Below are 15,977 nucleotides of genomic sequence, written 5' to 3'. Positions count from 1 at the left end.
GAGGCTGATGACATTGGTGGGACACAGCTATGAGAATAAATATAGGTGGATTCTAGAGATATTCACGAGGTAGAATAAACTGGACTTCATCACTGACTGAATGGGGTGTACAAGCAGAGGGGCAGAGGTAGAGGGGAGTACAGAGACATGAGATGAGCATGACGTCTGGACTACCAGGTAGTGGGAACATTCTCTTCAAGGAGCAAGGAACACAGTGGACGCATGGAGGTAAAAGCCAGAAGAAAAAGGGGAATGAGAAGGTAGAAACAATTCATTCTAAAGAAAGTGGTTGGGAAGGAGAAGGAAAGAGAAAATTAGCAAAAGTTAAGTGGAAACAAGGAGTTAATGAAAAAAAGGTGTTTTGGTTTTTTTTACAGATGGGAGCCAATAAAGAAAGAGAAGGTCTCTGAGGATAAAGGTAAGAGATGGGAATATCTGTAAGCCAGTGAGGTTCTCAACCAGGGGTGATTTTGCTCCACAGGAGGTATTTGACAATGTCTGGAGACATTTTTGTTGCCAAAACCAGGGAATGCTACTGACATCTAGTCGGTAGACGCCAGGGATGGTGCTAAAACATCTAACAATGCACAGGACAGCCTATAGTGTCAATAGCGAGGAAGCTGAGAAACCCTACTACAAACTAAGGTTCTTGGGAGGGCGGGAAGGAATAAGATCCTAAGAACTTGACATTGTAACAAGAGGAAAGCAGGGGAAAAAACGCACTTAGGTGGTCTGCAGATAAAAAAAAATCTTATTGAGAAACTACTGCCTGTGAAGGCAACAATAGTTTTATAACAACAGAATAACTTATTTTGTTCTAAAGAACATAAATATTATTCTTTCATAATAAATAAAAAGCACCTATAATCTTCAAACACAAAGAATAAAAGAATTGGAACATTTTTAAATGACTTACAACTATAACTGAGGCTCCTAAGGTATCTACAATTTCTTTAGAAAGAAAACAATTTATTCATTCAACAAATGAATGCATTACACAAATGTCTGAAAGCTGGCTGTTTGCCAGACATTATTCTAAGCCCTAAGAGATACAAAGCCATTCAAGGTATGTGGTCTCTGCCTTCAAGAAGCGTAGAGGAAAAGACAGACAATTACAAAGGACTGTGAAGAGTACTATGATAGAAATATCCTCAGGGGGCTATGAGTACAAAAAAAAGGGATATCTAACCCAGACCTGGGGTGAAAGAGGGTGGGGGTCAAAAACTTATTGGAATAGATGGGTGCCTTTAAAACTAACTTCTAAAGGAGCTGCAGAACAGAGGCAAAGTGTGGTTTGAGGAAGAAACACGCCAACAGAGAGCTGGGTAAATTCTAAGAACTTATAAGTACTATCTGTACAGGTTAAGCAAGAAATAAGGCAAGAAAAGAGAAGGTATGAGATCAAAGAGAACATTAAAAGGTAAAATGTTAAAAGTAAAAAAATTTAGAGACCATAGGAAGCCACTGAAGGACTGTAAACAGAAGCTTGATGTGATCCGATTGGTGTTTAAGCAAAACCTAAATCATTGGCCCAAGGCAGACAATAGACTGGGGAGGTATTTAAACAGAGATTGAGAAAGGGTTGTTATAATAATACTGTTGCATAAAAATAGGGATTAAACTAAAGTAACAGCAGTCAAGAGACATTACAAAGGCAAAGTTCATAGGACTGCTAACTAGTTAGACTTGAAGGATAAAAAAGGAAGAGTCAAGAATGACTCTTAAGGGCCGGCCCGGTGGCTCAGGCGGTTAGAGCTCCATGCTCCTAACTCCGAAGGTTGCTGGTTCGATTCCCACATGGGCCAGTGGGCTCTCAACCACAAGGTTGCCAGTTCAATTCCTCAAGTCCCGCAAGGGATGGTGGGCTCCACCCCCTGCAACTAAGATTGAACACGGCACCTTGAGCTGAGCTGCCGCTAAGCTCCCAGATGGCTCAGTTGGTTGGAGCACGTCCTCTCAACCACCAGGTTGCCAGTTCGATTCCTCAACTTCCACAAAGGATGGTGGGCTGTGCCCCCTGCAACTAGCAACGGCAACTGGACCTGGAGCTGAGCTGCACCCTCCACAACTAAGACTGAAAGGACAACAACTTGAAGCTGAACGGCACCCACCACAACTAAGATTGAAAGCACAACAACTTGACTTAGAAAAAAGTCCTGGAAGTACACACTGTTCCCCAATAAAGTCCTGTACCCCACCCCTTCCCCAATAAAAAAAAAGATCTAAAAAAAAAAGAAAGAAAAAAAAAGAATGACTCTTAAGCACCAGAAAGAGGGCCTGAGCGTGGTGACACCATCAGGGAAGCAGGAGTAGAACAGAATATCCAGCATTTGATTACTACAGGTAGGTCACTAGCATAACAGCCCAATGAGGCAAATCACTCCCATTTTAGATACGAGCAAACAGAAGTTTAAACAAAGTAACTTGCTCAATGACCTAGTAGGTGGTAGAACCAGGATTCAAATTCACAGCGGTTTGATTCTATAACTGAAACCACTTCCTAATATAAGTTTGAAGTTCAAGTTGACCATCATGGTGTTTAAGATGCCTAGGGAACATTGAATTCCTATATAAGTCTAGAACAGAATGGGATGAGCCAAAGCTTGGCAGAAATCCAGTCTGGAGGTACAAATCTAGGAGTTAGAAGCATATTGAAGTTAAAATAAGTACATGTGAAAACTCAAAAATGCTTTCTGTTGGAGTGGACTGTATTTGAAAGTTTTGATTAGTTCATATTTAGAAGTTAGAAAATGAAAATTTCACATTAAAAATTCTTAAGATTTCTAATTTTTCCTGAAAAATGGAAGCTTTGTCAACACTAGATACTACATTCTGAAATAGTAAAAATCTGCTGAAGCTTTGAACAGAGTTTTTAATCCACCAGTGTCCCATCGTTATTTATTCTTCACCAATTCTTCACTCATTTATGTTACCTACCTGGCCCCTGTAAGTATTTAATTTACAACTCGTGATATGGAAGCTGGTCAAAAGCTGAGGAATGGAAAAATGAGATCACCCAGGGGAAAGTTCTCAGCATGATCAAGAGAAAAGGACCAAAGATAGAACCCTAGGGAATATAACCATTTAAAGGGTAAAACACACACACACACACACACACACACACACACACACACACACACCATAAAGAACAAAATAAGAAAACTGAGAGAATCTTAGAAACCACTTGGATGGGGCGACCGGTGAGCTCAGTTGGTTAGAACATGGTGCTGGTAGCACCAAGGTTGTCGGTTCAATCCCCGGTTCAATCCTCGTATGGGCCACTGTGAGCTGCGCCCTCCTTAAAAAAATAGGGGGTGGGGTGGGGGGCCAGATGGCTCAGTTAGTTAGTGCGCAAGCTCTGAACAACAAGGTTGCCAGTTCGATTCCCACATGGGCCAGTGAGCTGCACCCTCCACAACTAGATTGAAGACAACGAGCTGGTTAGAGCGCAAGCTCTCCCAACAAGGTTGCCGGTTCAATTCCTGCATGGGATGCTGGGCTGCGCCTCCTGCAACTAAGATTGAAAACGGCGACTGGACTTAGAGCTGAGCTGCGCCCTCCACAGCTAGACTGAAGGACATTGACTTGGAGCTGATGGGCCCTGGAGAAACACACTGTTTCTCAATATTCCCCAATAAAAAATTTGTTTAAAAAAAGAAAGAAAAAGAAACCACTTGGAGAATTCCAAAGGAAAGGTCAAATTATTCTAATGGTCATTTAATGTAAGGCCAGAAAAAAGAGTCACTAAATGTGACAATAAATTTGGCAAGATAACTCTTTTAAGAAGTTTGGCTGTGAAGAACAGAAAAGCATGCAGATGAAGCAAGTATTTATAAACCCTATATTTCAAAGGACAGATTCAACAAATATTTATTGAGGTTTTATAATAAAAAAGGCACTGAAGATAGCAAAGAACAGAAAGGAGTTATGTCTTCAAAGAACTTAGTCTCATAATAGAGCTAATAAGTTTCATAAGCTAATGATAGAAGAGAGAAATGCTAGGTCCCAGGAGAAGGACGTATCACATGAAGGACGATTTCAGCTCAGAGGAAGAGACTGGGATGGGGGAGTTCCAGAAAGAAGTACTTGAATCTAGCTTTTTAAAAATACCTAGATTTGGTTTTTTTGGTTTGTTTTTTAATGGTGAAAAGCACACTACATACAGAAACTCCAAGTTCAATAGCTGAAAGACAGAAGTTAGTTGGAGGCAGCATGCTGACATTGTTCTTTTCTATAAACCGAAGAGAATAGCCTTAAAGCCTTTTAAGAATATCCCAGTAAAGAAAGGCTCTAGCAATGCCTAATACACAGTAAGTTTCCACAAATGGTAGCTATAGCTATTTTAGAGTTAATGCTCTAATTAAAAAGGTATCTTTAAGTCAGGAAAGTAGAGTATTATAATTGTCAGGACGCTTAATGTCCCTACTGCACTTTGAAAACTGCAAATACCATTACCACATGCAATAATATATCATGAAAGTATAATACTGAGAAGCAAAACTGTGGCGACTGAGGACCCCTGATCTCTAAATTTAATCTGTTATTGTAATGCATTAGTGAGTACTTATATGGGAAACTGCACAGCCAAATGTGCAATTCAGTGATCACACTTTGAAACTGTCTGGTTAACTCAGGTTACCGTTATAAAATAGAACAAATCAAATATTTCCTTTACTATCAAGGCAGAAAAGCATAAAACTCTAAATTTTTTTTTAATGAGAATTATTGACACCTCAACTCCCTCATAACTCAGGTATGATTGGTACAGCAGGAACAGTTTATTAAGACCTCTAGATCTTTTTTTACAAAGCAAATAATCTTCCTTTCATTGTTCTGTACCTGCTTTCTACTTAACTTCACTCTATTTCAATATTTTTACAAGTTATATGCTATTTTAATCCAAATCAAGGTGACATTCATCAAATTAAACAGAACTGAATCCTGAAATGCACAAGCTCTAGGAAAATACCCTGAAATTCATCTGTTCAGGATAGAGAGTAGAAACAAAGATGCAGAATGATACAGAGGGTGGCAGTGACACACTGACTCATCCATCCGTCCATCCGTCCATCCATCAAATATTTATTGAGTATCTATTACAAGCGGGCACTGTGCTAGGAGCAGGAAAATAAAGCAGGAAACGAGATAAACATGACCTCTGCTCCCCACGAATTTGCAATTTAGGGAGGCAAACATTAAAAGAAACATATAACTATAAATTGAGACAAGTACTATGATGGAAGGAAAAAGGGTACTATGAGAGTGAAAAATTAGGAAGCAGAAAAGACATGTCTGAAGAAAAGATACTTAAGCCAAGACCTAAAAGTTAGGATATGTGGGTGTTAACTGGACAAAGACTAAAGTAGAAAAACTTGTTCAAAAGACAAGGAAAAAGAAAAAATAGGTCATATGGCTAGAGCACAATGGAGAGAGCGACAGAATACAAGCAAGGTTGGAGAGGAAAGGAGCAGATCTCACAACACCTTGGAAACCATGTACAGGTGTTTAGAATTCATGCTAAGATCAGTGGGAAGACATCAAAGGCAAAGAACATGACTTAGTTTTTAAAAGATCATCCCTCCTGCTGCTATGTAGCAAATGAACTGAAAGCGGGAAGAGTAGAAACAGAAAGATCATTTAGGAGGTGATTCCACAATCTAGATGAAAGATTATGTCCCTCTGGACTAAGGTGGTCATGATATTGAACACGCAGAGTGACCTGAAGTTAGAATCACCGAAATTTGATGATCAGCTGTATTTGGTAGGCAGTAAAGAACAGTATTATACATGAATCCCAGGTTTCTGGCCAGTGATCAGAAATACTATTTACTGAAGTGGTGAAAACTGGACGAGGGAGGAGTGGATTTTTGTTTGTGAAACAGAGAAAAGCCAGTTTAGGACTAAGTCCTAAAGACCTCTAACATTTCAAGGATGGTTAGTGGAAGAGAAAATTGAGATTGGTAAGGTAAGAAGAAAACTGTGAGTGCGGTGTCAGTGAAGCCAAGAAACAAGTCTAAGAAAGACGGGGCACGTCAACTGTATCACATGATGCTCAAAGGCTACTTAAGACCCAGACTGAAATGCTCTTGGATCTGGAAACCTGGAGAGAGATGGTGATCTTAGGAAGAACAGTACAGTGTGGGTCAAGAAAACGTTGTTTAGACCTAAGCTTTTATTAGTATACCCATGGCGATTATATAAAATCAATATGTAAGACGGAAGTATACCTCTCCAGTGACAGAAATATTAGTGTTCACCAAGCAGAGCTCCTGCTTTCCAATTTCAAACTGCCTGGGAGGGCAAATTAGTGCCACGTCAAGTTGCTTGTTGAGCAAGGAAGAGTAAATAAATGGGATAGTCTTGAGGAATATTTAACCAAGTAAATGGTTAAGCCTGATAAGTTATCCTTAACCCACATCCCAAGAGACTAATATTCTTTTCTGGTGGTTAATATGGTGTGAAGTAGTTCAAAGTCCAAATCCTGCTCCCTCATGCAAATAACTTAACCTTTCTGAACCTAATATACCTCATCTATAAAATGAGGATGGTACCAATGATTTCATAGGGCAGAAGGGTGAGCTGCTGAAAGGATTAGCTAACATTATGTAAAGCACATACCAATATCAGTAGTATATTGTCTACCACATTGGTAAGCAGTTGATACATAGCAACCATATCATTAAATATAAAGGAGAAACAATATCTATTAATGTTAAAAGAAGTAAATAGGTAACATATACAATAATAGAAAGCTTCCATTGTTAATGTTGCCTTAATATATTTTTCCTCTGGCAACTAATGAATTAATTCTTAGGATAGTCTGTATCTTAGCTTCCCTTTTCTAGATTGTGGAATATGTCTCTATACGATCAACACATTCACTCAGAAAGGGTAAAATAAAATTTAGAAAAAAGAGAGCTGTCTTTCCTGAGACTCTTGGCCATCTTGACAGAATACAGGTGTTCCTGAATCTCTTAGGTAGGCATTTATTATTTCTTAGGTTGCTCTATTTTTACATAGAGATGAACAGTTTTGTTCATTATATATTGATTCTTTTGACTTCTTTTGACTTTACCTATAGAAACACTCATCAAAAATTTTACATGGATGGGAAAGTAGCAAACAATCATCCACAAACATATTTGATATTTTTATACATTTTCAAACATTTTGGTGCATAGTTTATAGTTTTGTTTTGCTTTACTTAGCTGCCTATGTTCTGAATATTAAAATTTTAACCCTTTTACACAGAACATACACATTTTCCTATTTAATTATAAAAATCTGTAAATGTTTTTAATATAATTTTGATGGAATCATTGAATATTGCATAGACATCATTTTTCAATAATCTACAAAGATTTTTTGTGCCTAATATGCCCAGACACAATACAAGATGCTGAAGATACTACAAAAAATAGATAGCATTCTTGCATTCATGGGGCTTAAAGTAAAAGAGCCAGACATTAAATAATTGCACAAATATTAGTGCTATGATGAGAAAGTAGAATGTGTTGTGACAGAATATAAGGGGTAACTTAATTAAGATTAACAATACAGGGTAAGCCTCTGTGAAGTGACACATAAATTAAAAGAAGTCCTCCAGAGACCATTTCTCTTTTTTTTTCTTGCCTAGAATTGTTTCCCATTTCTTTAACAAATAGCACTCTATTTTCTATCTACTCCTCCCTCCACTTCATATACTCTTGGCCCAGTAATGAAAAGGTGACCCATCCAAGACAATCAAATTATCTCTCCTGAGAATTTAAATCTCAAATGCATACTCATAAGGGCAGAAAACAGTCACACCTAAGTTAGTCTAATGGTGGTAGTATTAGGAGTGTACTTGTATTAATTCTTGTTTACCTAGCCCTTGAAACTCCCTTATTTCTCTCCTCTCAGAGGTCTGTCATGGGGTTTTTCCTTTAAAATAATCATACATACCCAATAAATTATTTTTTCTGCTTAAATTTGACAGAATTCACTTCTGTGGCACACAAAACGGACCCTGATACATCCAGAGTGGTATAATGAGCAAAGAAATAAGATGCTCAAAGAGGAAGCCAAAAGCCAGACAAGAGCGAGCTCATACAGAATCTTGCAGGCTCTACAGGACTTTTGTTTCATTCTACTGAAAAGCCATTACAGCATTTTAACCAAGTAAATGGCATGATCAGAATTATGTCTTTAAAAGATCACTTTCGATACAATGTGAACAATGCCTTGAAAAACAATAGAAGAGTAGAATCCTGGAAATAATGTAAGTATCTATTGCAATACTTTAGACAAAGATTTTAAGTAGCTTAAATTTGATGAGAGTTATGGAGTGACAGAAGCAGAGGCTTAGGACTGAGCCCCAAAGAATTTCAACACTAAATTAGGATAAAAGAGAAGCTACCAGAAAACTAAAAAGAAATGGTCAAAAGAGTAGGACAACCAAGCTAAGTATTATATAATGTTGAGAGGGAAGGGGAAGGAAGAGGAGAGGGGAGGGGATGGAAGGTGGTTATAGTAAGATAAAGTCCTCAACAAAAATAAATATGCTACGAAGTTACCTAAGATGCGGACTAAAACATATCCACTGGACTTAGCAATGTAAGCTATTCCTGACCTGAGTGGAGTAGTTGCAGAAGCCAATATGAAGTGATTTGGAAAAAATCAATCAATAGGAGAATTTCTGCTTCTGGCAATGAGGCAGACTAAACAAACTAAAATCCTTTCTAATTAAAATGACCTAAAGAATGAATAGCTAAGTCCCCAGAAAGTAAGGGAAATCCTTAGGGGTCAAAAATGAAGAGGAAAAAGCTTTAACAGGTTGTCCTACAGGAGCCAGCCTGTGTCAGTAACCTAGGAGCTGTGGCTTTAATGCCACCTTGAAGAGACCTTGAGCCTTCAAGGGATGGAAAGTTGAAACTGATGTAACCCTGTTTATATAGCTTAGACTTTCCAAAGGCTACACTTTTAGGGGAAAGATAAACTACCCTCTTCCGCCCTCAAAAATCTCCCCCAGTCCCCACAAAACAAAACATAAACCACAAAAATCACACCATAGTGAGAAAACAAGGAAAATAAGGAAGCTCTGACGAGGGGATGAAAAGTCTGCAGAGGGGATGAAAAGTCTGCCCTGAGAATGTATAGCCACAGCCTTGCCTTCCAATAATAGGTTTTGGGCTTGAATTTACACTATATGCCTGGTCTGGTAAACCCCAAACATTAAATTAACGTAAGAATGGGTCAGGCGGTACTGTCACTTGAGTACACAGCAAAAGTAAACACAAAACCTCTCTGAAGGCATATATCCTCAACCTAGGCTATAAAATGAGTTCAGAATCCAAAATTAAAAAAACTTGGAAGTGGGGCCAGTCCGGTGGCTCAGGCAGTTGGAGCACGGTGTTCCTAACTCAGAGGTCGCCGGTTTGATTCCTACATGGGCCAGTGGCCAATCGGCAACCAACTGCATCAGCTGGGGGGAACGCAAGGCTCATAATACCAGCATGGGCATGGGAGCTGTGTCCTACACAACTAGACTTGATCCGGGGGGGGGGGGGGGGGGGGGGAAATGGACACAAAAACATGGAAGGAACCGATCCCTTTGATCACAAGTTAGCAGCAGATACAAAAGCTGAAATTTGACCATCCTCCAATATCTTAGAAAATAGAAACAGCAAATAAAGATTATGAGAAATATTTTAAATGATTAAGAATCTAAAAGAAGGAATAAAAAATATGAGGAAAAAGTAACACTTTATATAAAAAAGAGAAAGCTGGGATATCCTACCGTGATAGGCAGAATTCTAAAGATGTATGTCCCCCCAAGTTTCCCAATTAAACACTAATCTAGGTACAGCTGTGAAGAGACATGGCACATAGAATTAAAGTGCTGATCAGCTGATCACCCTAAAATGAGCGGATTATCTTGGATTACGATGGTGGGCCCAGTGTAATCACAGGAGCCCTTAACAGCAGAAGAGTCAGTGGGAGATGCAGCAGAAGAGAAAGCAAGAGAAATGCAACAGAGGGGAAGTCTGAGAAATTCTAAGTGTGAAAAGGATTCAACTCAACTTTGCTGGCTCTAAAATGTAGGGACACATGTGCAAGGATGGAAGAGAAGCCTCTAGGAGTTAGGGAGGCCCTCAGCTGACAGCCAGAAAGGAAATGGTAACCTCAGTCGTACAACTGCCAAGAATAAACTGGATTTTGCCAAAACTTGAATGATCTTGGAAGTGGATTATTCCTAGAATCTCCTGATAACAGCCCAGCTGGCCACATTGATTTCAGTCTTGTGAGGCGCTAAGCAGAGAAAGCAGCTAACCCAACCTGGGCTTCTAGATGTGTGGTTTTAAGATGCTCATTTTGTAATTGATAACTTGTTATGGCAGCAATAGAAAACGAATATATTTGCACCGCCAGAAAGTAAAGAAGTGTTCAAAGAATGAGGGCATATTAAAAAGGACATAGAGTCAGCTTAAAGGGGCTCCCACTGACTAAACTGTGAACAAATTGAGCACAATAAATGAATCATATAACCCATAGGATTCCTTAAGTCCACAGTGATTTAAATAGAAAGTTTGATGAGGAATGGGAGATTTATATAGTATCACAGTTTATTCTACAAAATACTTACTAATTATAAAAGGGAAAAACCTTTTCACTGGAAAAGCCTGATTATGTATCGCCATGTGATCAATGCAATAGAAAGATCATTTCTATGATATCTTGCTCCAAAAAACAACTTGAATCTAATAATGAAAAAAAACAAACCAAACCCAAAATAAGTAGCCTGTTATCTTCAAAAATTTTGAGACAACTGTCAAAACTTGAATGGCCATCTGAAGACTAGATGGTAGTAAAACAGCAATGTTAATTTCCTGTTCTAGACAGTGGTACAGTGATTTTGTAGGAGAATGTCCTTGTTTGTATGAAATACTTAGGTATTCAAGACTGATGGAGCACTATGTCTGCAACTTACTCTCAAATTGTTCAGGAAAATAAGGTTCTCTATACTAGAAACTTTTCTGTAAGTTTGAGACTGTTTCAAAATTAAAAAAAAAAAATTAGATGAGAAAAAGGAGCTACGCATTCTGAACACAAGAAAGAAAAAAACAAAACCAGACCAGGTCCATTTTAAAAAGGTTCACAAAGAATTTCTAAAATTGAAAAACACGTTCACTAAAAAATTGTTTACTCAATATCAGGTAAAACAATAAATTAATAGAGCAAAAGAGATGATGAGTGAACAAAAAAGATCACAAGCAATTACCCAGATATAGCACAGAAAGATTAAGAAATGGAAATTCTAAGAGTGGTTAAGGAACATGTAAGACAGAACAAAAGTCCAAATATGTCTACCAAAAATTCCTGAACAGAAATAGGAAGAAGCAATATTTTTAAATGCAGTGGCTACAACTGTGTCCAGAATTAATTAAAGACATGAATTTTCTCTAAAAGGAAACACAAGAAGTCCCAAAAAGAATAAAGTCACACCTAGATAGATACACTGTCCCAAGAGAACACCTTAAATAAATTATTGAGTGGGGTAGAACAGTTTAAGGGGTAGGCACACAAACAGGAATGTGGGATTTAAAAAGTTTGGGTTTTTTTCCAACAGGAGAAACACTAGAGCATGCTTAGGTAAGTGAGGTGAACCAGAGGGTGTGAACACTAAAATGAAGAGGTCTCTAAGGGGCCAGAAAACGATGAGATCCAGAGCACAAAAATCCAGAGCCTTTGACTGCAAGCAGAACTGGAGAGAAGGAAAGAGGATGGCTACAAATCAAGTTGGTTTGCAGAACTGGGTATTGAGAAGATGGAAGTTTTTTTCTGGGAATAAGAGACACAGTCATCTAACATACAGCAGATGGAAGGGGGAGGAAGAACTAAAAAACAAAACAATCATGGCAAAAAAGGAAAGGGGATTTCCTAGAGATGTGAATTAATTAACATTGTCAAGCAATATAAATGTCAGTCGAGGCTAGTATCATGAATCGAGAATGATATGAATTTGTACATGGTGATTTTTTTCTCTAGAAACACTAAGCTCACATGAAGTATAAAAACATAGGTGATCAGCTTAATGAAGGAGAGTACTTCAACTAAGAGATGAGACACACCTAAATTAGTATCAGTCATAAGCCTGGATGAAAAACATCACGCAGTACATTACACAGTGATATATTTTTTGTTTCTTTAGCTTAAGAGAATTAAAAGGAAGATTTAGTAGAAAAAAATTGTCAATTAAAATGAACATAATCTCATTAGATGTGGCAGCTATTAAAACAATTTGCCAATCTTCATTAAAGGTTTTGTATAATTTAAATAAAAACATAAAAGTAAAGACCACATTCAATTTTAGAAAATGAAGGCAAGAAAAAAACTATTCTCAAACCCATAATTTTAACATAATCACTATAATTTTTTCTAACATTTTATTGTAATTATTCATTCATATTTCTGACTCTTCCAACTAGAACCTGAGCACCATGAAAACAAGAATCATATAATAAAAAACTGACAGTCCTTTGCCACGTACATATTATTTTATGCATAATACATATACAATTTGTTGTTCTGGGCTTGGTGTCTGAGAAAATGTATCACGGATATATTTCCAAGTTGCTAAGTAAGCTTCTTAAATATTATCTGATAATCAAATCCAGGAGATACTACAAGAAATGTAAGTGTAATTTTTACATTTCCAGTACTTCCAATTTTTTCCTATGACAAATATCTCTGTAAGTCTAACCTTTTCCTATTGTGTACCATTTCCTTAGGACAGAAGTCACTTCTATTTATTTAGTTCTTTTAGATTTCTCCCCAAGAAGCATTTCATATTAATAGTATATATTTTAGAATTCTTTCCTTGTCTTTGATATTTCAAAATTTCCCTATACTGTGTCCAGAAGAGGACTTTTCCTTCCCTTTTTTCTTCGGCCCTCTATGGGCCATTTCAATCTAAGAACTTTCATCTTTTTAAAGGGAGTTTATTTCTTCAGATTATTTCCTCCTCTCCATTTTTCTCTCTCTTTCTGAGGTTCCTGTTACCTGAATTCTACTTCTACCCTCCAAATTATATAGCTTTTATTTTTTGTGTGTGTGTGTGTGGGGGGGGTGGGGGTCATCTTGGTCCTCTCCTCCTTTCTAGGAATTTCCTTAATCTACCCATTAATTATTTTGTTCCTTAGCTGTATCCGTTGTGCTATTTATCCCAATTACTGTGTTCTTTATTTCGGCTATTACAGTTTTTCCATACTTAAAATTTCTACTTGTTTCTTTTTAATGTGTTTTGTTTCAAATTATTACTTCTCTCATGTCTTTTACATGTTTAATTACTCTGTTTTCTTTCCATAGTTCTTTGAGCACTGATTTGGGTAAAAAATCAGATTTTCTATTATGGCCAACATGGATTAAAGACTTTGGGTTTCCTGAATCTTGACACAGCCAGAAACAACTTTCAATATAAGCTTCTTACTACACCTTTTGAATGAAAATATTACTTGCTCCTAATATTAAAAGCACGATGGAGAAAGTCTGAGAAGTATAATTCCAAATACCTAGGTATTATTATATAAATATACTATTCTGTCAGGAATGAATATATATATATAAATATTTATATATATTTATATATTTACATATATTTTTACACACACACACAGTATGCCAAAAAATGTATACACATATTAAGGAAAAAACTGTATTAAAGCTGTAATACTCAATATATACCGATAATAAAAGATGAATACAAGTCACGTTTGACTTCGCAATTACAAGAGGTGCTCAAAGTGGTTACCATCAGCATCCAGACACTGCTGATTACGGCGAATTACTGCTTGAGCAACACTGATCAAAATGTCCACTTGTATACATTTTTTGGATACCCCCAGTATAAATATCCAGAGATCCTAAAATAAAATGACCCTCTTGAGTGTGAAACAAGTAATATCAGCCATCTATAGAAACAGCTCACCATAAGACACAGTCAATAATTCCAGGTTTAATCAAGGTGATTGGGACATAATTCCTGCAAACACATGACTAGAAATTAATGTGAAAGGATGATGCAAAGCAATTAACTGCATTATAAAAAGGGAAAAGAATCTTATCAAGAAGATGGTAATCTCTAAACATATTCTAACTTAACTGTCCTTACTCTGATGTCAGATTCACTAAGCCAAGCAACTTCCCAATTATAATGCGTTTTCCCAAGATAATTTTAAGGAAGAATGAGACAAGCAACATTTGGTATTCTTGACAGCTATGTTTTTATCATAAATGACTAAATGACATTCTTCCCTACCATCATTTCTGAGATATTGGCTTAAGTCAGCCCACCTGTTCAATTCTAGGTATATTGGACAAAACCAAAAGAAGAGTAATATAATAACCTGTGAAAGAGATAATAAGGATCTGAACCAACCCAATTGTTATGAGGAAGATGGATTTTGAAAGTAATAAAGAAATTAGACATAACAGTCACATTAGGAAGCTTCCAATTAATTAATTACAGAAAATGGTTTAGAAGGTGCCACTTGTTGACACATTCAGTTTGGAGTAGACAGGGAGTAGAGTGAGAGACAGATCAGACCCGCTCTTGCCAAAGAATGTAAGACAAGAGGTAATATCTCAGGAGACAGAGAGATTACAGAAGAAAATAACTAGCTCAGAAGCACAATCTTTACATATATAGGTGCCATTATTTATTATTCTATGTAATCATTAAAATATTAATCTGAAGTACACTAAAAGGACAACACTTTTGTAAACACACATACCTAAAATACCTAAACACACATATCTAAAGCAATAATAAAGCAATCTTCTCTTTTTTTTTTGGGGGGGGGCTACTTTTAAAATTTCTAATATAAACATTCATTAATCCAAAATTACGAAGACATTTTAACGTTAAGGTTTTCCTTCTCTCTCCCCCCCCCCCCCCCCCACTGAACGTTTCCACAGCTATTCCCTCTGTATCCCCTCAGGTTGACTTTTTCTACTTGTTCACTTGATGGCTTCCCATCTGTCCAGATTCTTTCATCCATCAAATAATCCTCTCTTGCATCTTAATACTTTATCTTTCTCAAGTCCTCCTTTCCATCTATTAAGCCTTTCTATCTTAAAACAAACTTGATCCAACCTCTTCATCTCATCTTCTCTATGAACAAACAATTCTCAGCCATGACCAATCTCAGAATTTCAGTTACTTACCCCTATATAAGGACTCAATTTTCTTTGAAGTCCGAACTCTAATCCCATCTACTCATCTGCATGAGAAACAGCTCTACTTAAATATCTTGTTGGTAAATGAACAGCCATCCTCTCTCAGCTATTGCCATTCAATTTATTGATGATTACTACCAGTTCTTCTTGGGAAATATACGAGGTCTGACAATTAAGTTTCATATTTGTTACGATGGTGGCTAACCTTTTTTGATATCAGAGGGATTATTCATTATGAATTTATAGTTATTAGTTAATTAATAGTTAACCAAGTTTACTGTTTGGAAGTGCTGAAAAGGCTGGGTGAAAAGACAATCTGAACTTTTCACCCACAATTCATGGCTCTTGCATCACGACAACGCACCAGCTCACATGGCACTGTCTGTGAGGGAGTTTTTAACCAGAAAACAACTAACTGTATTGGAACACCCTCCCTACTCACCTGATCTGGCCCCCAATGAATTCTTTCCTTACCCGAAGATAAAGGAAATATTGAAAGGAAGACATTTTGATGACATTCAGGACATCAAGGATAATACGATGACAGCTCTGATGGCCATTCCAGAAAAAGAGTTCCAAATTGCTTTGAAGGGTGGACTAGGTGCTGGGATCGGTACATAGCTTCCCCAGGGGAGTACTTTGAAGGTGACCATAATGACATCCAGTAATGAGGTATGTAGCGAACGTAGGATGTAGTAGCGTACGTAGCGAATGAGGTGTGTAGGATGAGTTCGCGAACTTAATTGTTCGATGTAAGTCCC

At 37.3% G+C, this 15,977-nt stretch overlaps 1 protein-coding gene across 20 annotated transcripts in view; it reads right to left on the bottom strand.

The window, feature by feature from the left end:
- The window catches only part of MLLT10 (MLLT10 histone lysine methyltransferase DOT1L cofactor), a 198,911-nt gene that overhangs the window by 32,958 nt on the left and 149,976 nt on the right, over window positions 1-15,977 (bottom strand). The gene's annotated exons all lie outside the window — the stretch shown is intronic.

Source organism: Rhinolophus sinicus, chromosome 1 (assembly GCF_057876585.1).
Source record: "Rhinolophus sinicus isolate RSI-liver-muscle chromosome 1, RSI-T2T, whole genome shotgun sequence".
NCBI classification, from domain to species: domain Eukaryota; kingdom Metazoa; phylum Chordata; class Mammalia; order Chiroptera; family Rhinolophidae; genus Rhinolophus; species Rhinolophus sinicus.
The sequence above is the reverse complement of the archived record's forward strand: the minus strand, read 5'-3'. Positions and strand labels throughout refer to the sequence as shown.